Raw genomic sequence first — 26301 nt, forward strand, 5'->3', positions numbered from 1 at the left:
AGGGCTCCCCATCTGCCATGAGATCTTCATTGCTTCTACGCAACCAGCACCTGGTAGGGGTTTGCTCACAGGGCTTTTTGGACCTGATTTTTAGGAAGCAAAGAACATCTGCACAAGCTGCATCTGAGTGCTAAGCACTTGTGAAAAAATCAGGCCTCTTGTCCCTGAAGCCTCCCTAGGCATTCAAAACCCTTAGTCAGGCCAGAAAAATAAAAAAGCAGGAGGCTGGCTTAAAACACAAGAGGTTTTTCAAAACAATCCATTTTATTTGCCTCCTGTCACATCTTCCTTCAGGAGTCATCTCTGCAAACTTTTATCCCTGCAACGAGAAGGGCAAAAAACTTCCTTTGAGCAGAAAGCAAAGGCTTCTCCCGAGTGCCTCCCGGAGCTTCGATGCTAAGGGGGGCACCAACAATGGCAAGGCTCAGGATAAAAAGCATGAGATCTGGCAACGCTCCCATGTCCATTAGAAGTAGTTCACAATTATTTCTAAAAGTAAACCGTCTTTTGCTTGGAGTGACAGGGTTTTGAGGTTTGGATCTCTGGTCACCACAAAGGGAGAGACAGGCATCTTGCACTGTGGATCCTGCTATGAGCCAACCTCAGCTTGTTACTCGAAAAAATCCAAAAGCCTCTCACATCATCACATGATGAATTCAATACACCTGCCAGGATGAAAGCACATTAATAAGTGATACTGGAGCAACAGCTCTGTTTCAAGCCCATTCATCCCACCGCAGTTTCACCCAAGTTAACAGTTCCAGAAGGGCTGAATTTGGTCCTTTATCAATAGACACCTTTTTTTTTCCCCCCTACATGAAACCGGTACATCAGGCAACTCAGCTGGATTTGATTGGCAGCGTTATTGCCAATGATGTTTAAGAACACAGAGGGAGGGAGGCAAACAGCCACTTCAAAAAGAAAAATGGATGCAGGAGCAAAGGCCCCAGCAATCTGTCCTGCTTAATGGAAGCTGAAAGGCCTATCTTCATACAGCACGTTTCTGCAAGACATGCATATTTACAACCTTCCCCCCTCAAATCCCCAAACTGTGATAATAAAAGCCTTCTGTAAAACAAACTAAACATACATGGTTTTTCCAAAGCAGGCATCAATGCACTAAAATATATAATCCTTTAAAACCTTGTGCATCTCAATACTTACTGGCCCTAGGCAGGGGGGAAAAAAATAAAAAGAGGACAAACCCTGCACTGCAGCTGTGAAATATGAAATAAGACAGGAATGAAAAAACATTCCTTTCTCTGGAGGAAGTGTATGCTGAGCTGCAAGCGTTTCTTGATCTCCCAGTTTAAATTAAGCTTTGCAAATCAGTTGCCTTATATGCAGAGTTAGCCAAGAAATACTCCTCGTTGAGCGAGTGCATGTAGTGTGGAGCAGCGTTTTGGTAGCACTCGACAACAACCAGAAAGTCTATCAACCACAAGAAGGACAAAAGACAATCCAAGCCCAGTAAGGGAAGCCTCTAGTTTTTGTTCAGCTTTTTCTCTCCCTCTTCTAGGAGAAGCCTCTCTCTTTGCTTAGAAGCGAGGCATCATTGTGCAAGACTAGAAGGATGTGAATCAGACCACGAAATCTTAACACATTTCAAAAACTTTAGGGGTGGGAGCGAGCATTACATGGAACTCGGAGAAAAGGGAAGCCTAATGAGCGAGGAGGATGGGTTGTATCACTCATTTTCTGAACAACGGCTATCCGAACACGGCCAGTTATCTTCAGACTATTCTTGCTCCTGCTAGCAATGGTGCAGTCAGCAGTACCGTCATTCTAATTCCTCTGCCGACGTAATCTTTCTCTGGCCCTCGTCCCCGTCTCTGTACGCTGGCCAGGTCACTGACCATAGCATCTTTGCTTCACCTCCACCCGCTACTCTTGTGTGGAAGGCCAAGCTGTGCAATACCTAGGCCACAGTCTCTGGATGCCCTTCCCACAACAAACTATGCTGTTTGTTGTATTCATCCTCTCCCTCCAATCAAACACCAAGCCCATAAACTGTCTGGGAGAGGGACGGTCTCCCTGTCTACTTTCGCTGCTTTGCGCAATGGGGCCTGATATCTGAATATGTCATGAAATGTCAGAACATGTCCTTCTTACCCTGAAACTAGACACGACCATGGTGCAGACACTAAATTAAGCCCAATATCACCATGCAGAGTAAGAGAGAAAATATCCACGACAACTGTATATAACAACTATATGAATACCTGAAAATGCATAATGCAATTATTACTGCAATCTTCCTAGAAATAAAGGAAATACCATTTTACAAATGGGGAACTGAAGCATAGTAGGCATGTCTACACAAGACACCTTACTGTGCAGCAGACTAAACTGCTGCACAGTGAAATATCACTGTCTACCCATGCGCAGCAATTAGAGTGCACTAGACTAATGTACTGCACTGCTGGATAGTTAATACCAGCTTTATCCAGCAGTACAGTAAATTACTGCTCTTAAACCCATGTGTAGACAGTGAGATCAGGATTAGTTTACTCCTGCTCAAATTGAGCCAGAGTATACTCAATCACATTAATTGCATGTGTAGATGTGCCCAGTGTAGATTGAATCAAGTCACATAGGGGGTCCACAGTCACAACAGGAATTGAACCCAGGTATCCCCAAGTTCAGGGCCAATGTTTTATCCACTATGCTACCCTTCCCCACTGATCTTTATGGTACCATTTCTCTTCATTTCACTGATACACCTACACTATCCATTGGCAATGGAACCGATGGATCAAGCCGTAGTAAAAAAGGCTAGGTCAGAGAGGAGGACAAAAGTGATGTATACTCCAACATACAGGGTGCATCTACACTAGACATTTACAATGGAGTTGCCTAATTAGCTCCACAGTAAAACATCAGCATGTACATGTACGGAGCTATTAGGCCAAAGTAAACTAATTAATTGCACCGTAGGATAGTGCTGCCAGGTACCAGTACTATCCTGCAGCAGAGTACTTTACTCTGCCACAATGCTAACACAGATGGAGACTGGGCTGGCTGGGGCACAAGGGTGCTACAATGAGGGGGTTGCCTGCCAGCTAGTCCCCACTGTAGCACCCTCATGACCCAGACAGCCCTTCAACGGCATACTGAGGTGAGGGGAGCAGCCCTGGGCTGGCAGACTGACCCCCAGGCCTCCTACCAGCCAGGGCTGCACCACCTTGGCTCAACATGCTACCATTTCAGGCACACATGAAGACGCTGTGCCCAGGAACAAGCAAAAAGCTCTGGCATGAACTGCACTGGAATTTATTTGGGTGTCTTAATACTGCATGTAGATGCACCCACAGATAATTATATAAGCAACCAAACTAACACTCTTAGTAGAGACTTGTAAACAGGACACAAGACGTGACAGAGTCACTCCACCTCTGAATTCATATTTCCTCTGAACTATTTTTTCAACTTCTCTGGACACAGATGAACTTTCTCAGTTCAGGTTGGGTTTTTTTTTTGGTGACTTTGTAGAAAATGGAGCCTGCCAGCCTAGTGATAAATGGCTTGAAAAGCTGTCTAGCACCCCACGCACAGGTTCAGTAAGAGCCTGTCTGTCCTTTGCAGAAATGCTGTTTGGCAAGTTCTCAAAGCAACAAAGTTCAGCAGATCGTGACAGATATCCCTACGCAGACTTCAAGTACAAGCAAACTGAAAGGAGTATCTTTCCTCTTCCTGAAACAATGAAAGCACAATAGGGTCACAAAATGCCAATACATCAAAGCACTAACTCCAATTTCTAACAACAGGCAGCACTTGCCCAATTCCTGGCTTTCCTCATTCATCAGAAACCAATTTTTACTATAAATAGTTTTTCCACTGAACAGAAGAAACATTTTTAGGGGTGTTTTTTTAAATAAATGTCGAAAGTGTGAATTTAATCCTCACTCAGTTTAAAGACCAAGGCCAGACAAACAAATCAAGAACAATATCAGAATGCATTTAAACATTATTGTTAAGCATCATGAAATACCTGATGTGCCTGCCTGCCTAGGTATAGACACCAGCTGCTTCCAAAGCAGACTCAGGCAGAACAGGCTTTACTGGCGGCATGCCACACTCCAATACAGAACTGCATCATGGAGAATCCTAAATATTTCTCCAACTACTCTCCGTTTATGCATTAAAGGGAATATTTTACACTGTCTGGTCAACATCCTCTAATATTAAAATACAGAAGTTCCTGGTGGTATGTACAAGAGCTAACCAGAGGGCAACGATTTTGAATGACAAGTTTTGAGGCTCCATTCTGTACAGGACTGAAAAGAAAGCCTTTCAAGTGCTTTCATGAAAAATCAATTGTGTTAAAATGGTTGTTTTTCAGCTCAATCCATGAGCAAGTCAGGACAGTAAACAAGTACAGCTGTATGGCCAGGTTGCTAGAGCACTAGATGGGATGTGAAAGACCCTAGATCAAGTTTCAGAGCTATACTGGTTCAGAGCATTTTCTTTTTTACTAGAGGGACCTGAACCTCCAAAATATCATAAAATGTAATGACTGTTCCACGTAAGGCTGGAGGACCATGCTCAGCTGTGGTATAAGGAGATGCTCATACATGCTGACCGATTTCAGAACTAAGTTGGCAAGTAGGTAGTGCACAGCGGGATCACTACATGGAGGAGTTGCATCACCAGGCCAGAAACACGTTGAGTTGTGCCATTAAGGAAATGAGTCCCAGTCATCCCTCCCACTCTATGTATGTCATCAGCAGAAATGACAGGATAGCTGGGGGGTGGCTGGAGCTGCCCTCCTGAGCATGCCAAAAGGCCAGACCTTACATGTGATGCTGGGGGCACATGCTCACTGCCACAGTTCAGGGTTGACGTGCGCATAGCAGAAGCATGTGAGTGGGGATTATTTTTTCAATGGCACATGACCGAGTACTCTGCAACTATGGTATAGATATACACACCAGCAGGCAGACAGTGCCTCTCCAGTAATGCCATACCTCGTACAAAGCCAAGTGCTCTCACATCCCTTCGACTGCAATGGAATTCAAGAGTAAATCAGGTATGGAGAGATCATCCCTTATATTTGGTTTTCCTGCAAATCTGTAGTTTATATTTTATGTTTGAAAATGCCAGTGCAATTCTAATGCGTCTCCTCCTTAGGGCTTGTTTTACAATATTGCCACAGCTCTTTCTTAGCATCTGTTTCACAATGGCACTCAGTTAAGAAGCCAGGATCTTTTTCCATGTGCTGAATGCAACAAAGGCAAAAGCACTATTTTCTGGGTGAATTAAAGGAGAACCTTGTCTGGATTCATTTCTAAAATGATCGTTCTTATCTCTTTGCTAGTGTTATTCCTAAATGTGCATGTTGCCCTGTAGACAATGTGCAGGAATTTAACAGCAAGGTAGATCAAAGGTAAAAACTGTTCTTACCTGTACTGCTGTGATGTATAAAGTCAACATCAAGGCCGAGAGAGGGGGAAGAGAGAGAGACAGAGTATGTGCGTCTGTCTGGGGTGGGGGCATTTGCACACACACTAATTAGAAAAGGTTTTTCCTACATCTTTTAGTTTTTTCAGGGTTAAGAATATCAGGCCCAGGCATTCCTATTCTTGCTAGACGATTCTGTCAAGACTTTTGGAAGATCTGAAGTGGGTCTTCAAGAGGCTGAGACCTAAGATGAAGCTATCGCTCCCAGCTTCTGGAGGAGAGAGAGATGCCAGCTCTGCATTTCAAATGGTCTTAATTCACCACAAAGAATGAGCCAACAGGAACACCAAAACATGATTGGTTGTGCCAGTAGTGTTCTCATAAAACAGTGATGATGCTATTCTCCTTTCCTCAAGCTTATGTATCTGCATTAACTAACACAGTTACTTTTTTTCTACATCTGAAATGATCATGTTTCACAGAATTGAAAAAAATGAGACAGGTTTAGAAAAAAAAATGGTTACAGCACCTATGCTGCACTTGTTGTTCTCCCACAACCACATATCTGAGTATATACAAATATGTGCAGAATGGAGCAGTACAGGTAGTTCTCACCAGGAGGGAAACTGGGAAATCATTTCTGCTTGTTGCAAAAGGGATGAAGTTTGTGTGACAGACGCAATGGGACTGGGAGTCAGGACCCCAAGATTTTGTTCCCAGTACAGTTCGTTGTGCAAACTTGGGCAAATTACAAGAGCAGATCTATTTATTATAAATTTATAATGAATAATACATCTATACATAATAGATATTTTATTTTTATTAATCTATCCGACACCAACTAGGTACCTGGTTTGCTACTACAGTATCATGCTGCTTATCACAGCCTGACACTTTCCTGGGGCCCCAACACCTGTATCCCTCAGTTTTCTCTTGTTTTATATTTAATTTCAAGCTGCCTGAGGCAGAGGACACCACAGCACTTGCGACTAACAGGTCTTGATTCATCCCTAGGCCTGTTCACAAGAAATACTAGCGTTGCTTGAGTGTAGCTTCTTGTATCGTAGGGCTGTTGAGAGACTTAATTATTCTCTACTGAAGTACTACTATTCCTTCTTAGATGGAAGGGAATTCTTTGTCATTGAAGTAACATGAATACCTATTGAGCTACATAGCTCTAATACTTGCAAGCATAATTATTGTTAGTGAAGGCTTTATTAAGTGGCCCAAAATGAAGCAGTTAGCCATTCACTATACCAATGAGCTTGGGTAAAATTAATAATCACACCCTTTAAACTACAACAGATTTCACCAGTCCAGCTGGAACTGTTCGATAGCCTGGACCCTTGGCCCTTCTAAAAATAATCACATCATATGTCCTGTTTATTCAATTTTGATTCGATCAAGACATCCATCCATTTCTCTGGGGGGCTTTTACAAAACTTAAAATACAGAGCAATCAAATGAATTCAATTGCAGATGTAATGAAATGACCTTCCCGGGAAGTAAAACCATCTTTATGAAAAACAAGAGCCTTCCATAGATTTGTTCAAACTGCATGCAGCTTGGAAGACAGCACTTTGTCTAAGAAGCTGGAAAAAATGGTAGCTGTCGTGTTGTAGTGCATTATTAGAAGTGACAATTATCTCTGTATTCATGCAATTAGAACTTCTAATATTATGGAAAATAACGAATGCACCACTCCTGTTCTGGATGGCCTAGCATTAATAAAGCAAACCCATTTTGAATGCCCAAGGCCAGGACCTCAGGGACAGCAGATGGTGCCCAGGATACCCGTTCTCACATTAGCATAAGAATAGCACTGAGTGGGTCACAGATTGCCTTCAGTTGTCCACAAAATCTCTCGCCTTCTACCAAATGAGACAACAGCATTGTTTGGGGTCTTTTTTAATTTAGGTAATCAGTGCTTCATTATGTAGGAGAGAACTCATTTCACCATTAAGTCAAGCAATAAAGGAAACCACTTCCTTTGTAGCCTTGCTGGGCTCTAAAAGCTCATCATTCAAACTCTAGGACATATGACAAAAGGAAATGAGCAATAGTTGATAATATGCATTTAAACACTTAAGGCCAAATGACCTCTAGTTCTTAAAATTACATTTTTTTAATGGCTTCTAATTCTGCATACAATCCATTGCAGCTGCAATCAGTTGAAAGCTCAAATGGCTACATTTAGCTAACCAACTAGATAGTATCATGTGGGGCAAGACTACATTGCAAACAAACATGGAAAAAAAAACCATGGACTGACCTGGACTCTCTGAAAACATGGGTTGAAATCCTGCCCTATAAGAGTCAATGGCAAAACTCCCTTTGACTTCAAAAGAGCTAACACTTCCCCTTGGTGCCAAGTACTCGCCACCCAACTTTCTGTACATTCCCTAATTTCCCATTTCAGCCACATCAGCGTGCAGTATACAGCCATTAGGATCTTTATGATGCCCCAGGCTCAGAGTCCATACTTTCACCTGCAATCTATAAGGAGTAGGGGTGCACCAATAGAGACTTTTTTGGCTGATACCGATGGCTGATTTTTAACGAGCCATATCAGCCAACTGCCGATACGCAGCCTGGCAGCTTGGAGAACAGTGCCCGCCTGGTACATCTGTTGTGGATTAAAAGGCAAGCGGGGAGGGAAGGGGCATGGGGGGGCAGTGGAGGCCCTGTGGTGAGGGAGGGAGTGGGGCTTGCACCAGGGCAGGGGCAGGCGCTGTACAGCCGGAATGGGGTGAGGGACAGAGCTGCAGCTCATCCAGGGGGCAGCTCCTGCCGCTGCATGCATCCTGGAAGGACAAAGGGGGCATGTGCCCCCAGATCTGTCCCACTCCCCACCCTAGCCATGGGTATTCACCACCCTGGCTGAGCAGCACCCCCATCCCCAGCCCCTGCCCCACTCCTCCCTCACCTTGGGGGGCCTCAATCTGTCCTCACCACGTCCCTTCCCTCCCCCACATCCCTTCCCCTCCACAGACTTACCTGCAGGGACCTGCTCTCCATGCTGCCCAGCTGCATTCCTGTAAATCGGTTATCAGAGTGGTATTGGCCAATATGCCTAGCTAATAATTGATATCAACCAAGACATTTTTTTTATTGGTGCACCCCTACCTTCAGGGGTGACACTCAGAGTGAAAGCAGCACCTGGGCTTTATCTGTACACAAGGCTGGACCAGCTAGCCTGGGTTAAACATATCGCTAACCTTAGGACAGAGATGCATGTGTATGAATGGAAAGGGAGTTGGAGGCCATACCCAGATCTTCCAATAGTAATAAAATGCCTGAGAGTAGTGAGCCTTGGCCTCCCCTTTTCCTGCGGCGGCCATACATCCTTGCTGCCTGTTCAGCAGCTTTCATGACTTAGTGGTGGGAGATAATTTTGAAGACAATTTTTTTAAAGTAGAAAGTGTAAAAATGTTGCAGATTGTAATTAGCAGTAAGCTGATTAAAGAGTTACCAAAACAAGCAAAACTGTCTTAATAATAAAAGTACCAAATTTGGCTTGCTGGGATCCCCAGGGTCAAGTTATTCATCATTCACAACTATTTGGAGAAGTCCTGCCTCTTTGTGAAAACTTGTGTGAATCTGAAATGTTACAGGAGTGTTAACATGAACTTTCATTAGCCTGAAAGGGTGGACCAGAACATGTATAAGTCATGCCTGTTATTCTCCTTGTTAAATCATCCTTGTAGAGAGCAAAAATAAGTCCAAAGACTCAAACCACTACGCCAGTGCTGAAGAGAACAAGTTGCAAACATTTCACAAGCAACCCACATTCTAAAGATCCAAGTATTGTGCAAATCGACAAAACCACCAGTGGTGCGCATTGGATTTGCTAAACAAATGTGGATTATTCATAATAAACAGTGCCATTTGGCATCTTCTTAGCCAACTGTGTAATTCTGAGAGCCAGTTTCTATAAAATCTTTGCCTGCTTCCAAGACACTAAGAACATACAGCTTCTAGCTAGCATTATATGGCAATGATATCAAAAAGCAATTTAAAGGGGACATTGGGGGGGGGGGGAATTCTTTCATCTACAAATTAAGGAATAGTTTAGAGTCTTATGAGAAGATCCTCCCTCCAAGAGGCATAAATAGCAGCCAGGAGTCCATCTCCCAGTAAATTTTCTCTTTGATAATCTTCCCCTTAATCATTACCCTACTTTTCTCCACTGACAATTTATTTTCTTGCCCAGTGTAATGAATTGGTCAGACACTTCCTGGCAATCCACAGGGGTGTCTTGTATATCACACCCGTTCTCTACTCAGCATGTAGACAAAACAGCTGTTGTAAGACACTACCATGAGCCAACCCAGTGCAGTCCCCTCCAGAATTACCTATTTTGGGAGATGGTAAAGGGCAGCCACAAAAATTAACAGGGTTTGAAGGAAGTGGAGTCCCTGCTTACCTCATTCACACTCAAAATACCCCAGTCTGGTGAAGTTCCAGGAATGGGTGCTATGAATACAGTGCTATGGGTACAGAAATATGGATCTTAGGACAATCACGTATAATAATACCTCATTAACAAAGTCTCTGGGAGCGAAGCTCCTTTATAACGAAGTCTGCCGGCAATGAGCTCCCTGCAGGCTGGCAGAGATCCAGGGAGTGCGCGCGGTGGCGGGGAGCTGCCCTGCCCCAGCCCACAGCAGAGGCAGGGGGCTGTGGACCCAGGTCCATAGCCCTGGCAGGGCTGAGGGGCACAGCAAGGCTGTGGGGGGGGAGTGAGAGGCACAAGCAAGTCCAGGGGGGCTGTGGGAGGCCTTTAATGGAGTATTTAGTTATTTTTTCTTTCTTCCACCCCCCACCTTCTCTGAGTCCTGAAACACATTCCTATATCTCCTATGTTATTTCTACCTCTGATAACAAAGTTACGTCACAGAACGCATCTACTTCATTAACCAAGGTATTACTGTACTGCATTCTGGGCTTTCTAAGCCCGGTACACCTTACTTTCAAACAGATCTGCCTGCTCATGATGGCAGAACAGTCACGCAAACACAGGATCCCAGGCCCAGGCTGTTGGTGAAGCAACTAAAAATAGCATTTATGCATAACACAAACTGGCACAAGGGACAAGAGAAATCTTTTGTTGATGGTGCTATTCGTATTTCTCATGTAACACTTTTCGTTCCCTAAAGCCAATGTACTACTTGTCGACTAAAAAAAGAAGTCCTCATCTCATTGGTTTTACTCTTGCAAACACAAATAATACAGTAGCGTTACGGCGGGGGGGGGGGGGGTGCAGGAGATCAAGAAGCTGTATCTGAGCAGCAAGAGCAAGTAACTGTTAATGCATCATGCTCTGTGTTATTTAATGAATGCTATAAATTGTACAGACTGTCCAGAAAAAACATGGAATCAGTTAAAGTGTCTAAATGACTTGGAGACATTTTACCAGTGAAATCAGGGTACCATCATTGAATTACAACAGCATTGTTCTTTTGGTTCCAGGAGACAGATGATTTCGTGATCGACCAAAATCATCAAGATTCGAACTTCTCACCCTGATTAAGCAAACTTCCTAAGGCCATTTTGAGGTGCAAAATATCTAACACCTGTGATTACTGTTCTACCCTTTGGGGGAGGTGGGTGGGGTGGAAACCAGACCTCTTGCTTCCTTCCTTTCAGTTGCTTTGGGGACTTAAGAAAAATACCCCAAAAAATGAATGGTGGCCACGCTGTGTATGGAACGTGGTTTGCTCAACACATGGCTCAGTTCTCAGCACTGTTCGTTAGGTAGGACGTATAAGTAGGCCAGCACACGCTGCCACGTTTTGGCATACTACCTGTGGGAGTAAGAATAGTGGTCATGGGGATCTCCTCGAGGGGGATTCCAAAGATAAGCACAGGGTCTGACAGAGAAGCTGTTACATTTTACTACAGGTAAGTCCAAGTCAAAAGTAAGACTTTTTACGTTTGCTGCAGAACATAAATGGGAAGAGTAAAACAAATACAAATGTAGTTTTGAAGGGTCATGCTTTTAATATCCTTCAATGAACATGTACTACAAAGGTAGAGTAATGCAGACACGGTGATATACTTAAAATAAAATAAAAATTGGTCCGTTATAATTAAAACTAGTTTCCACTGAATCTGCTAAATGAACAGTTGGGGGTCTGCTGAAGAGGTGATGGTGTTGAAATATTAAACAAAAATAAGAGCATTAAAACATCCTTTCCCCCTTGGTTATTCAATTTTCACTTTCTTGATTCTTGTGATGTCAGAATTTCCCTGGCTCTTTAGTCAACCAAGAGTCCTCCACAATAAAGGCCTAAATGCCTAAAGAGGAAAACAATTAAGGAATGAAAAACCCCATTAAAGTAAAGTAATCTTTCGTCTCCCTTATTCTTCATGAAGAAATACCATAGCTATCCTGACAGGATCAGACCCCAAGATGTACTGGTCACAGCTTAGCAGATGAGCGGGAAAGACTGTTAATTGTGTAAGGAGAAGAATTTAGAAATCATTAAAACTACTCAAGGAAAGACAAAAAAAAAAATAGAGCTGCCTTTTCTCTCCTTCTCAATTCACAATGTGAATAAAACTTACAAGTAAAACATAATTCTTCCCCACATCAAGGGGAAGAAAGAGATTCGGGGCTCCTGAGGCAACTCTCGGAGACCATAAAAGCTAAAGAGACGGTAGTCATGGGGGACCTAAACTACCCGGACATCTTCTGGGAGACGCAGACAGCAAGGTCCCACCGCTCACGCAGGTTTCTAACCTGTGTCCAGGACCTCCACCTGACACAGGAGGTACATGGTCCCACTAGGGGGAATGCCATACTGGATCTGGTATTGGCAACGGGGGATGACATGGTAGGGGACCTCCAGATCGGTAGCCATCTGGGGGACAGTGATCACCTAATAATAGAATTCACCATAAGACGTCGAGTGGGTAAGGTAACTAGTAGGGTGAAAGTGCTAGACTTTAGGAAAACTGATTTCAATGCACTCAGGCGATTAGTCAAGGATGCACTGCAGAGTAGGAGTTTTGATGGGATGGGAGCCCAAGAAGGTTGGCTGTGCCTAAAGGAAACGATCCTTTGGGCACAAAGCAAGACGATCCCCGAGTGAGGCAAAAGAGGGAAAGGGGCCAGGAGTCTTCCCTGGCTGACCAGAGAAATCCAGGGCAGCCTAAGGGAGCACATAAAAAGTGGAAACAGGGAGAGATCACCAAAGACGAATATACCTCCTCTGTTCGTGCTTGTAGGGAGGCAGTTAGACGGGCCAAAGCTACCATAGATTCATAGATGTTAGGGTCGGAAGGGACCTCAGTAGATCATCGAGTCCGACCCCCTGCACAAGCAGGAAAGAGTGCTGGGTCTAGATGACCCCAGCTAGATACTCATCTAACCTCCTCTTGAAGACCCCCAGGGTAGGGGAGAGCACCATGGAGCTGAAGATGGCAACCCAAGTAAAAGACAACAAGAAATTGTTTTTTAGATATATAGGGAGTAAAAAGAAGGCCCAGGGAGGAATAGGACCCCTGCTAAATGGGCAGAAACAATTGGTGATGGACAGGGGGGGTCAAGGCTGAACTCCTCAATGAGTTCTTTGCCCCAGTGTTCCTAAGTGAGGGGCACGACAAGTCTCTCACTGGGGTTGTAGAGAGGCAGCAGCAAGGCGCCAGACTTCCATGTGCAGACCCTGAGATGGTGTAGAGTCACTTGGAAGGACTGGATGCGTTTAAGTCGGCAGGCCCGGAAGGGCTCCATCCGAGGGTGCTGAAGGCACTGGCTGACATCACTGCAGAGCCACTGGCGGGAATATTTGAAAGCTCGTGGCGCACGGGCCAAGTCCCGGAGGACTTGGAAAAGGGCCAATGTGGTCCTCATCTTCAAGAAGGGGAGGAAGGAGGACCCGGGCAACTATAGGCCAGTCAGTCTCACCTCCATCCTTGGTAAAGTCTTTGAAAAAATTATCAAGGCTCACATATGCAAGAGCCCGGCAGGACAAATTATGCTGAGGGGAAACCAGCACGGGTTCATGGCAGGCAGATCGTGCCTGACTAATCTAGTCTCTTTTTATGACCAGGTTACAAAATGCCTGGACGCAGGAGGAGGGGTGGATGTCGTATACTTAGACTTCAGGAAGGCCTTCGATAGGGTATCCCACCCCATACTGGTGAACAAGTTAAGAGGCTGTGACTTGGATGACTACACAGTCCGGTGGGTGGTGAATTGGCTAGAGGGTCTTACCCAGAGAGTCGTGGTGGATGGGTTGGCTTCGACCTGGAAGGGTGTGGGCAGTGGGGTCCCGCAGGGTTCGGTCCTTGGACCGATACTCTTTAATGTCTTCATCAGTGACTTGGACGAGGGAGTCAAATGTACTCTGTCCAAGTTTGCAGATGACACAAAGCTATGGGGAGATGTGGACACGCCGGAGGGCAGGGAACAGCTGCAAGCAGACCTGGGCAGGTTGGACAAGTGGGCAGAAAACAACAGGATGCAGTTCAACAAGGAGAAATGCAAAGTGCTGCACCTAGGGAGGAAAAATGTCCAGCACACCTACAGCCTAGGAAATGACCTGCTGGGTGACACGGAAGTGGAAAGGGATCTTGGAGTCCTAGTGGACTCCAAGATGAACATGAACCGGCAGTGTGACGAAGCTATCAAAAAAGCCAACGGCACTTAATCGTGCATCAGCAGATGCATGATGAATAGGTCCAAGGAGGTGATACTTCCCCTCTATCGGGCGCTGGTCAGACCGCAGTTGGAGTACTGCGTGCAATTTTGGGCGCCACACTTCAAGAAGGATGCGGATAACCTGGAGAGGGTCCAGAGAAGGGCCACTCGTATGGTCAAGGGCCTGCAGACCAAGCCCTACGAGGAGAGACTAGAGAAACTGGACCTTTTCAGCCTCCGCAAGAGAAGGTTGAGAGGCGACCTTGTGGCTGCCTATAAGTTCATCACAGGGGTGCAGAAGGGAATTGGTGAGGATTTATTCACCAAGGCGCCCCCGGGGGTTACAAGAAATAATGGCCACAAGCTAGCAGAGAGCAGATTTAGATTGGACATAAGGAAGAACTTCGTCATGGTTAGAGTGGCCAAGGTCTGGAACGGGCTCCCAAGGGAGGTGGTGCTCTCCCCTACCCTGGGGGTCTTCAAGAGGAGGTTAGATGAGTATCTAGCTGGGGTCATCTAGACCCAGCACTCTTTCCTGCTTATGCAGGGGGTCGGACTCGATGATCTATTGAGGTCCCTTCTGACCCTAACATCTATGAATCTATAACAAAGCGTTTCTCTAGTGCTAAAGAGAAAGCCCAGAAATATAGATTTAAAGCTGATGCTCCATTTTTCACCTGCTTGCCTCTTTTGTGCCCTAGTCTTGCAGCTGGTATGGCACAAGCAAGATCCCACACTGTCCTGAAACCCCCTGTCATCTGCCATGGGCAGGTGCTAGCCCAGTCCAGCCGGGGTAGGGAAAACCAGCTATGAAGGCTAGATGTTCAGAAGATGGGAGCAGTAAAGTCTTCTGCTGGTTCTCTGCATCAGTTAAGAAGTTTGCTGTGGTCCTGGAAATGGGGGTTGAAATGGTGCTGGAGGTCTTGTCAAGCACTGTTCTAAGGTTCTTTTCGCAACAATTAAGTTCAGTGAACTAAATAGTAAAATAACACTTAGCACTCACACAGCACTTCTTCGCAACCTCCCAAAGGGCTTCACAACGCTGAGCAAATGTTACTGCACCCATTGCATAGTTAGTCCAAACACAACAAGGTTAAGTGAATTACCCAACCTCACCCAAGTCAACGGAAGAGTCAAAAATAGAAACGACATCATTTGACTCCAGAGCCATGACTCACCACTTCACCATGCAGCTTCCCCAAATCAATACCAATTTGGTATCTAGTGCATCCTTTGTCAGGGGATTCTGTCCAGCCACTGTTGACAGTGTGACTCAACGGGTGAATGAATCCCTGTTGTGTGAGACTAGTGGCATGGCAGAGAAGGTCAGTTCAACAATAGTTTTTGTCAGTATTTTCTCCAAGTGTAAACTACTGTGGATCCTTTTACGGTTATTCAGGTAAACTTTTTCTGACTCTGTATGTAATCTAAATGATTTAAAGTATCAGATTAACTGTTTCTTTAGTAATAAACTCATTTCCCTAAAACTGAAGGGAGTCCTGCTAACCAAGCTCCACCTATAATGAAGTCCTGCACAGTGAAATAAGTTACGAGAGATAAGAGGTGTCAGCCAAAACCAGTTTCACTGCTTTCAATGGGCCCATGGCTTGACTTCCAGGCACAACATTTTCTATTACAGCGTATTAGTATTACTAATAGTATTAGAACAGTGCATCTATTACAGTGTCCAGGTATAAAGTGAATGTCTCAACCTGAACTTCTTGGGGAAGAGAAGTTTTAACCCACATCTTTCCTAAAACCACTTCTTTACCTGAACAGAGCGACTTCTGTAGAACAGCAGCATCCCTTCCCACCAGCCCACGAACTGGCAAAGCTAAACCAGGTAAGAAATACTTTTTCACAGAATACAGAACCCAACAAAGAGCAAATTCCTCAAGCCAAGAACTTAATAAGATTTAAAAACAGATTTGGAAACTTACATGGGATTGGAAATTTACAAGAATATCCAAAATGATCCTATTTCGTGAGGATGGAAGACGCATTAAACCTTATGGTCTAGGGCTTAAGCCATTAAGAGATCAGGATGATACCTAATGTAGCAAGCATATTAGCCCATATCTGCCTAATATGAAGTTCTTACACCTTCATCTGTAGTATCTAGTACTGCCAGAGGCAGACTACCAGACTAGCTAAACTTCTGATGTGATCTGGTATGGCAACTCCTATGTTTGACTAAAACTCAACACTACACCAACTGCCAGGCAGGTCAGCTTTCCCAGCTGATCTCCTGTCTTATTATGGAAGATAAACTGTTTGATTATTGTCCTCTGCTAACCTCTGCATAAATTAACTGCAGAGGACTAAGTCAGAAATTATCACTGGAAATTCAATCAGTGTTTAACTGATTTTTAATACATCATCATGCTCAGGTCAAGGTTCTTTGACCTGCCCAAGCCTTTTGGAAAAGGTTTCATTAACAGAACATGAATTACCCTGTAGAGCTTAACAAAAAAATTACAGGGAAGAAAACATGGGGTTGGAGGGTCAGAGACAGGAGGGAAAAGCTAAGCCCAAACTTTGCAATTTCAGGGTTTAACTTCCACATTTAGAAAGGGGCATTATCAGGTAGGTCAGTCTACAAATTCTAATATTGTCAGAGTTGGTTCTTCTGTATCTTAACTTGCCCATCAGATGAACTGTACCCTTGTACAGTTAGATTGTAAGTATTTGGCGCAGGGCTGTTATTGTGCTTTTGTACAGCACCTAATACAAGCCTATTTCTTCTTGTATACATACAAGACATATTGCAGTGGTCCTCAGGTTTCCTGGGGCAAATGACTGACCTCCTAAGGATGCTCCATAAGAAATAAACAACACAGGACCAGATTTGCACCCAAAGACAAACTGAATTTTGCAAAGGCAACTGTGCAAAAGAGTGGATTCAACCCTCTGCATGTAACTTGAACCTGCAGGATCTCCAGGTAAATTCATCAAGGGGAAGGAGAGAAACTGGATCAGCGCTTGTCTGATCAAGGCCTAGAAACCAGAGATAACGGCAGGGTTTTCATATGTATTATGGAAGAATTCTGTCTCCTCCTGTTTTGGAACTATAGATTCCACTGACGAGCTGATCAGGAAGCTAGACGATCCCCGAGCGAGGCAAAAAAGGGAATGGGGCCAGGAAGCTTCCATGGCTGACCAGAGAAATCCAGGGCAGCCTAAGGGCCAAAAGGGGAGCACATAAAAAGTGGAAACAGGGTGAGATCACTAAAGATGAATATACCTCCTCTGCTCGTGCTTGTAGGGAGGCAGTTAGGCGGGCCAAAGCTACCATGGAGCTGAGGATGGCAACCCAAGTAAAAGACAACAAGAAATTGTTTTTTAGATATATAGGGAGTAAAAGGAAGGCCCATTATATATAGGGAGGAATAGGACCACTGCTAAATGGGCAGAAACAATTGGTGACAGACAGGGGGGACAAGGCTGAACTCCTCAACGAGTTCTTTGCCCCAGTGTTCCTAAGTGAGGGGCACGACAAGTCTCTCACTGGGGTTGTAGAGAGGCAGCAGCAAGGCGCCAGACTTCCATACGTAGATCCTGAGATGGTGCAGAGTCACTTGGAAGAACTGGATGCCTTTAAGTCGGCAGGCCCAGATGGGCTCCATCCGAGGGTGCTGAAGGCACTGGCCGACATCACTGCAGAGCCACTGGCGGGAATATTCGAACGCTCGTGGCACACAGGCCAAGTCCCGGAGGACTGGAAAAGGGCTAACGTGGTCCCCATTTTCAAAAAGGGGAGGAAGGAGGACCCAGGCAACTATAGGCCAGTCAGTCTCACCTCCATCCTTGGTAAAGTCTTTGAAAAAATTATCAAGGCTCACATTTGTGAGAGCCCGGCAGGACAAATTATGCTGAGGGGAAACCAGCACGGGTTTGTGGTGGGCAGATCGTGCCTGACCAATCTAGTCTCTTTCTATGACCAGGTTACGAAACGCCTGGACACAGGAGGAGGGGTGGATGTCATATACTTAGACTTCAGGAAGGCCTTCGATACGGTATCCCACCCCATACTGGTGAACAAGCTAAGAGGCTGTGATGTGGATGACTGCACAGTCCGGTGGGTGGCGAATTGGCTAGAGGGTCGCACCCAAAGAGTCGTGGTGGATGGGTCGGTCTCGACCTGGAAGGGTGCGGGCAGTGGGGTCCCGCAGGGCTCGGTCCTTGGACCGATACTCTTTAATGTCTTCATCAGTGACTTGGACGAGGGAGTCAAATGTACTCTGTCCAAGTTTGCAGATGACACAAAGCTATGGGGAGAAGTGGACACGCCGGAGGGCAGGGAACAGCTGCAGGCAGACCTGGACAGGTTGGACAAGTGGGCAGAAAACAACAGGATGCAGCTCAACAAGGAGAAATGCAAAGTGCTGCACCTAGGGAGGAAAAATGTCCAGCACACCTACAGCCTAGGGAATGACCTGCTGGGTGGCACAGAGGTGGAAAGGGATCTTGGAGTCCTAGTGGACTCCAAGATGAACATGAGCCGGCAGTGTGATGAAGCCATCAGAAAAGCCAATGGCACTTTATCGTGCATCAGCAGATGCATGACGAATAGGTCCAAGGAGGTGATACTTCCCCTCTATCGGGCGCTGGTCAGACCGCAGTTGGAGTACTGCGTGCAATTCTGGGCGCCACACTTCAAGAAGGATGCGGATAACCTGGAGAGGGTCCAGAGAAGGGCCACTCGTATGGTTAAGGGCCTGAAGACCAAGTCCTACAAGGAGAGACTAGAGAAACTGGACCTTTTCAGCCTCCGCAAGAGAAGGTTGAGAGGCGACCTTGTGGCTGCCTTTAAGTTCATCACGGGGGCACAGAAGGGAATTGGTAAGTATTTATTCATCAAGGCGCCTCCGGGGGTTACAAGAAACAATGGCCACAAGTTAGCAGAGAGCAGATTTAGATTGGACATTAGGAAGAACTTCTTCACAGTTCGAGTGGCCAAGGTCTGGAACGGGCTCCCAAGGGAGGTGATGCTCTCCCCTACCCTGGGGGTCTTCAAGAGGAGGTTGGATAACCATCTAGCTGGGGTCATCTAGACCCAGCACTCTTTCCTGCTTATGCAGGGGGTTGGACTCGATGATCTATTGAGGTCCCTTCCGACCCTAACATCTATGAATCTATGAATCTATTTTCCAACAAAATACTTTGTAGAAAATATCAGTGAATCAAAAAACAACACATTTTGTTGTTGTTGTTGGGGGGAGGGGGCCAGAAATGTTTGGAACAAAGCTCTTTCAGGCCTGCTGTGTACTTCCCACCTCCTCACAGGCTTGCTGCTGGAGACCCACAGCTTGGGTTCTGCTGACTCAGACTGATTTGCTTAAAATCCAATCCACCAAAAATACTTCTACAAGAAATCCATGCTACACACGCCCACACCCACACATTCAACCTAAATCCTCATGCTTATTTGTACTGTAGCAACCATTTCAAGAGTTGAAATACTTGCAAAGCCTGAGACACCAAGGTTAAAAATCAGCCAGTTGGATACAATGAAGAGGAGTGTACAGATTGACTTAAAAAAACAACCACAATGTATAAAATGCTGGGCAGAAGTGACCTGACATTGTCACATGGACGCATTTCCATGTTGCATCCTTCACATTCTAGTTTAATACAGAGTCAACGTGATCAAGAATTTTCCAAAGGAAGATTTTTTCCTATTGGAAAACATTGCTTCTTCAAATGGAAACATTTGGCCATAAACATGCATTGATTTAATTTTGAAAAAAAGCCAAGTGGAGCTTTTATAAAAATGCCAAAAAAAGGAACAAACTTAAAAATGTTGGGATTTCCCAATGTTGCCCAGCTCTACCAGAAAACAGAGGAGGAGTAGCACTGTCCAGAACTTGAGCCCAGACTTACAGACAGGAGAGAGGAAGAGGACAGTTTTCAGGGTAAGACAATGTTGTGGGAAACTGGATTCGGTTTTTAGCTCTGCGACAGATTCCATGTATGCCCCTAGTCTAGTCACAAAATCTCTTATCCCCATTTATAAAACAGGGATACTGATTTCAGTAACATAGTGCCTGCACTATCACTGACTATCAACCACAGGAGCAGGGGGTAGGGTGGCATGGGCACTAAGGGGCACAGTTGACAGCCCAGAAGTCACACGTTTCAGGCTACAACAGAAGCATCCATGGTGCCGCCTGTCAGACTTAACAAATCTGTGAGTCTTACTAAACAGTTTGTTGCAAGGACATGAAAAAGGAAGGAATGACCGGAGTGGGGCCTTCAATATAAGCTCTTTAGGTTAAGCCTGTTTCTTCTTGCAAATGTACAAGACATATTGCAGTGGTCCTCAGCTTTGCCTGGGGCAAATGATAATTCCACTGTATCAGGACTTCCTTCCCAATAAGGTATTGATCAGGCAAGTGAGGGCAGAAAGCCAGTAAATCAGCAAGGCAAGCAGACAAAACACGCCTGAGAAATACCCAAGTTGTCCAACACATCACTACTGGAGAATTTTACAGCCCCAGAAACATTCCCTTTCAGTGCACTCAGCAAACATTTCAGACAGCACAGAACTTTAACCCATCCAGGAAACTACCCCGTATATATATCCTGCTACATTTCTGACATGCAGCCAGAGACATCTGTTGGATTAGGCATCCCAGCACGGGCAAAACCTTCTGGCTCCCAATGCAGTTGGAGACAGATTAATAGGGAGAATGATCTGACATACAGATATGAAAGCATCTTTGGGTAAGTCTGGCTCCATCCAGAGTTAAGGAGAGCAATAAGGTGCTAATAATGCTAGAGAATTGAAAGAAACTTTTGTTATATATTATGCTAGAATAACCAATAGTAGTTTTATCTACATAAATTTAAAGTGATCTTTACTGATGCTCCAAGGTATTTCAGGCCCAATGTTTTCCCTTCTAAGTGAGTATTTCCATGCAGCTGTTGTGCCAGCCAGCGACAATCTGCTTAAATCTGGAAAGAGAAAATCTACAGGGCCTGCATGTCCAGTCCAAAACCTCGGTGAAATTAACCTTCAGGAGTGGTGATCGTCCAGAAGCACAGTTTGAAGCCAGCTAAGACATGAAGAAAAAGTCGAGGCAGCTAAGAATTTCAAATGTAATGCTGCTCTGCCAACACACAAACATATTCAGATTGCACTAGTTTAGAGAGACCAGAATAGACGTGGTCTATTTGTAGTGTGCAAACTTTGGTTTTGTTAGTGGTCGTGGGTTTTGGGGGTAGGGGGGTGGTCATGGAGCTGTTATCCCAACTTCTATGCAATGAGATGCAATTTCTGCTTCAGTCAGAGCATTATGAAGTTGGAACTGAAAAAAATGCTTCATTCCATAAGTCCAAGTAGGCCGTGAGAGCCACCACTGCACAACACAGTAGTGCTGGCTGTACCAGCTCCCAAATGTTGATCACTGCGTTGTACTCTGTTTAGCTGCAGCTGCACTTCACCCTAGATACAGCTGCATCTCAGTGATAGGGCAAGTGGCCCCTGTGCCACCTACCAGTTACTTTGGCCTCCTTTGCAATAAGTGACACAGTACAAGCCCAGCCCAGCCCCTGTCTTGTTTACTTTTCATTCCATCCAGGAAGAGCACACACCACCTGCTGAAGCTTCCTTAGCCTGACGAAGGGTTTTTGAACCCGAAAGCTTGCTTAATAACTATTCTCCAACCATTTGGGTTGGTCTAATAAAAGATATCAAATTCACCCAAGGAACCTTGTCTGCCTACAATACAAGCACAACATATAACTGCCATCAACAATGAAGTTGGATGTGCATCATGGAAAATATTTAACCGATAGCTATTCCAGCACCCCTGTTTAGTGTAGCTGAATATGACCTCTGAAAGGCCTGGCTTGCACACAAGCCTCAGGTGAGTTAGGAGACCCAGTTATAATACAATTAAGAGCAGTAGTAGAGACAAGGCCCTGACCAGGCAAAAACACTCTACTACCCGGGGTTTTCCTTTTCACCCGACTACAGGGCTCTGGTTCATGGTTCAGACTCTAATCGTGTCCTAACAACTCAAGAGATGACTGTGCTGTTACTGGGTCACCTCATCAGTTATGGGGTCTAATACTTCCATCCTCTCTGACTTCCCCTTCAAGCAGGTCATACTTTCTAGCGAAGCTAAGGAGCATTAAAAGGGCTACCAGAGAGCAGACCTCTCATTGATGCCCCAACACCTCTTTTCCAGTTGTTGTGCTCAGACTCCCAGAGAAGCATGCAGCCTCGGTTTAAAATACAGTCTGTTGGCAGATTCCCCTGCTGTGAACCAGAATATGGACACTTGTTTAGACTTCTTGGTGGTATTAACCTGGTCATCGGGGGCAGTTAGCTTAAACATCCACTGTAGGATGGGCAGGACCTTAAGCCACCTGCAGGAATCCCTGCAGAGCACGCAAACCAAACTGAGCCTCTTGCATGGAGAGAAGTAGCAGGTACCGCTAGGGAAAGAAGTAATACCAAGGGAACCAGAGAGATTTTAACAAGCAGAAAACAGCAAAGTTTCAGCATGGGAAAAGGCAAGCTAATATCACTGAAGAAAACTGGCTCTGGAAAGCAAGGGCACCAACATGGATTCAGGGGCAGAGTGAGCAAATTACGTGTCAGTCAGCAGTAATATGTGGCATCATTAGAATCCCTGCAAGTTTGCAGAGGCATCACATCAAGGGACAGAGAGAGATAACAGTGTCTCCATGAAAGTGATGGTACAAGTCTAAGGATCACAGTCAGTCTTCAAAAAGACTTTGGCACGTGGTTTAATTTTCACATGCTGAACATCTATAACCCCTACTGCCCATGCTTACAAACCAAAATATACATCTCTGCCCCACTCCAGGGGAACTGGCCAGGAGGCAAAGGGTTGACTGCTTTCCCAGTAGAGGCCCACAGTGCAGAGAGCGTATAGGAAGTACAACATTCAGGAGAGGGGATGATCAACATCTGCGTATACACCTGCTACTCTACAGCGCTGTCAGAGGCACCGGAGCAGGAGAAAAAGTTAAGGCAACCCCCATCTCCTCAGCCAGAGGAGAGACAAATCAACCATCTTCCACCTACAGGTTGGGGGATGACCTCCTCAGCAGCTCAGAGGCTGAGAGAGATCTTGGTGTCATAGATGACTCCAAGATGAACATGAGCTGGGGTGCAAACTAGTCGAAGGTAGATTTAGGTTAGACATTAGGAAGATTTTTTTTTACAGTAAGGGTGGCCAGAGTCTGGAAAGGGCTTCCAAGAGAGGTGGTGCTGTCACCTAACTTGGAGGTCTTCAAGAGGAGGCTTGACAACCACCTGGCTGGGGTCGTCCGATCTCAGTCCCCTTTCCTGCCAGGGGCAGGGCGTCAGACACGGTGATCCATTGAGTCCCTTCCGACTCTATAATCTATGAATCTTTAATCCCCGAGTTGCGCTTTGCATAGACCTGAATCTGGCTGGAAGAGGTCTGAGCAACTATGATCACTGCTGAGGATGCAAAAAGACCGGCAATGTACAGCAGAGTGCTTACATTGGCTACATAGCAGCCAAAGCTCAGATATGGCTGCACCAAGCTTGAGTACAGTCCATACTGAGCACTATACCAATATCTACACTTCCCAGCAAGGCAGAGCCTCTACCAAGGCAGCATCAAAGATCAATGCTATAATTCACTCAAACTGCTTTCCCTGCACACTGTTCATATATGCCCAGAATAAGTTATTCTTATTCAAAAAAAAGCAAAGAAAGAAAAGAGAAACCGTTCTCTACAGATTCAGAAGGAAAATGAGAGCTGTGCTTTCAGCCCATTCTTAAAACTCTTTGTAGCTAGACAGACTGTCAGACTCCCACTACACCAGTTTGACAGTAGGCTAAGCTACAAATGTTGAACTGCTGACAAGTCATTCTAGTCTGTTTAGAAAGAAGCGGAGAGCCTGATGCATATGCTCTAGAACTTGAACTTTTAAATTGCTTTCAACACACCTTCATATTTTATTTAAAGAAAATGAGTAAGGCAACAGATTGAGTAGCTAGTTAAAACTTCCTACTTGCATTATCTCACTGCTCCCCAAGTTATTTCCGCTGTCCCGTTGTTAGAAAATAGCATGCAGTGCTCCATTATAGATTCCCAGAGTGTTTCACGGATCATCACGGCCTTGAGAGAGGCCTGGGGTTTTGCACAACAGCGTAACAGGGTGCAAACACAATTCTTCTAGCTTAAAAGCAGCATTACAAGGTCTGTTTCTAGGTGTTGAAGAAATAGTTATGTCAGACAGCAGAACCATGACTACAGTTGCTTCAGTTCCCTGATTATAAATGTTTTGACTGATCCCATGAATTGCTCTTCCCTCTGTAGTGCTGTAAAAAGAAAGCAAAAAGCAATGCCCACCCCTCTGCCACAAGCTGTCGGGCAGTGGGCAAGTCGCTGCCTCTATCTTCTTATTCCAAGCAAAATCCAGGACATACAGAACTCAGTTGCCAGTGTGTTGGTCTTGAGCATCAAAGGACACTGAAATGCTAAGCGCTCAGTGTTGTCAACCATAATGTATATATTCAAGAAGCAAATCAAAGAGGGGATTAGAACGGTACTAACAGGTTTTTGATCCCAAATTAAGAACGGGTCTAAAGCTCTCCTACTTAAAAGGCTTATAAAAATAGTTGTACTAACTGTACTGACTGTCTCTTTATTTTTAAAAACCTACTCCAGTGATTACATCAGCCACTACACTGGGCCCTTCAGTTAAAATAAGCTCATCCCAAGCTGAATCCTGGTATGAACCTGACAAATTATGCTCCTCTGAGAAACTGTTCGTCATTCCTGCTGGCAAGGGGAGCAATCTCAGCTTTAATGAACAAGTCATTTTCAGATTTTCACCAGGTCTGCTTTTAGGAAAATGGAGACAAATATACCCTCCCCAGCCCTAATAAATCCATACTGTGCATCAGAAATTACAAGTAACGGTACTGCACAAACCTGCTGTAACGTCACCATTGGACACTGCTGCGACCAGAGCAAGAAATACTTTAAGAACGAGAACCCAAACACTGAACTGTAACAAGGGCAAGGAGGAATAAAAGGCCTGATCCCACTGAATTCATAAAGCAAAATTCCCATTTCCTTCAGCGCTGCAGGCCCAACCCCACAATTTTACTTTACCAATGGTTTCAGCTGAAGAAGTTGAGCATAGTCCCAGTGTATGAGACTGCAGTATTAAAGCAGATACCTGTAGCCATCCTTCAACTATTCCATTTCTCATTACAACGAACAATATCTTAATTAGGTTAAGCTACCGTTGGTTTGAGTGCCCTTAAAAAACACACTACTTTTATTCAGACTGGTGGACATAATAAAAGCCTCTGCATCCAATGGGAAGATCACGACACAAATGCCAGCATCCTTGCCGATGCCAGCGTCACCAACATTGTGGGCGATCCTCAAGCACTGACTTCTCTGGGCTGGACGTTGCGTGCAGAGGCCCAACTCAGCTCCCCAAACCAGCGCCCTGCTCCCCGCCTAGAACCAGCCCGAGACCTCGCCGCGGCCGGGGGAATCGCTACCAGGACGCCCCGAAAGCACACCTGCAGGCATCGGGCGCCGTCCACCGACCCCGATGGCGCTACGACCTCAACCGAGCGGCTGCCCGTTTTGAGGTCCGGCGCCTCGCACCCGAAGCGGAGAAGAGAGAACGGGGGAAAGGGAAGGAGACCGATCCTGCTCTCCCCTGCGGACAGGTCTCGAGGGCCCTGATGTCTCCGAAACCGATGTCACCACCTGGTGCAAGGGGGGACGGCGCGGACCAGTCGACGCGGCACCCACCCAGCCAGCAGGGCCAGGAGGCTGGGCGCTGGCTCCCCCCTGGGAGCAGGTGTCCCCCGCCCGCGGCCCGCCCCCCCTGCTCCCGCGGAGCCTCCCCCGGCCCCGCGAGGGCCGGGTCGCTGTCCAGGGCCGGGCGACACGGCGGAGGACAGACCTGGCGGGGCGGGGCGGGGCGGGGCGGGGCCAGCTGAAGGATGCTCCAGCTTCCCCGGCGCGGCGCGGCGCGGGGCGGCCCCCGGGGCTCGCGGCTCCACGTGGCCCGGCCGGCGGGAGAAGCACCGGTGCGCGGCGCGGGGGCGGACACCCGGGATTGGCCTGATCCTCATCTACCGGGGACGTGTGGTTCCTGCAGCCGGGCGGAAGTGAACCCTCCCCCTCCGGGCCGGGAGCTGCCCACGCGGGCCGCGCCGGGCCGGGCGATGCACCCGCGGGGCGCAGCCGGCAAGCAAGAGCCTGGCCCCT

At 46.0% G+C, this 26301-nt stretch overlaps 1 long non-coding RNA gene across 1 annotated transcript; it reads right to left on the reverse strand.

Annotated features, from left to right (window-relative positions):
• Positions 1–245: 245 nt before the first annotated feature.
• Positions 246–26004, reverse strand: LOC132252168 (uncharacterized). Its single transcript, XR_009463998.1, has 2 exons — positions 25602–26004; positions 246–665 (listed from the first exon to the last, which is right to left on the reverse strand). It is a non-coding gene; the product is annotated as an uncharacterized LOC132252168 (long non-coding RNA).
• Between the last annotated feature and the right edge of the window lie 297 nt (positions 26005–26301).

This window comes from Alligator mississippiensis, chromosome 8 (assembly GCF_030867095.1).
Source record: "Alligator mississippiensis isolate rAllMis1 chromosome 8, rAllMis1, whole genome shotgun sequence".
NCBI classification, from domain to species: Eukaryota; Metazoa; Chordata; order Crocodylia; family Alligatoridae; genus Alligator; species Alligator mississippiensis.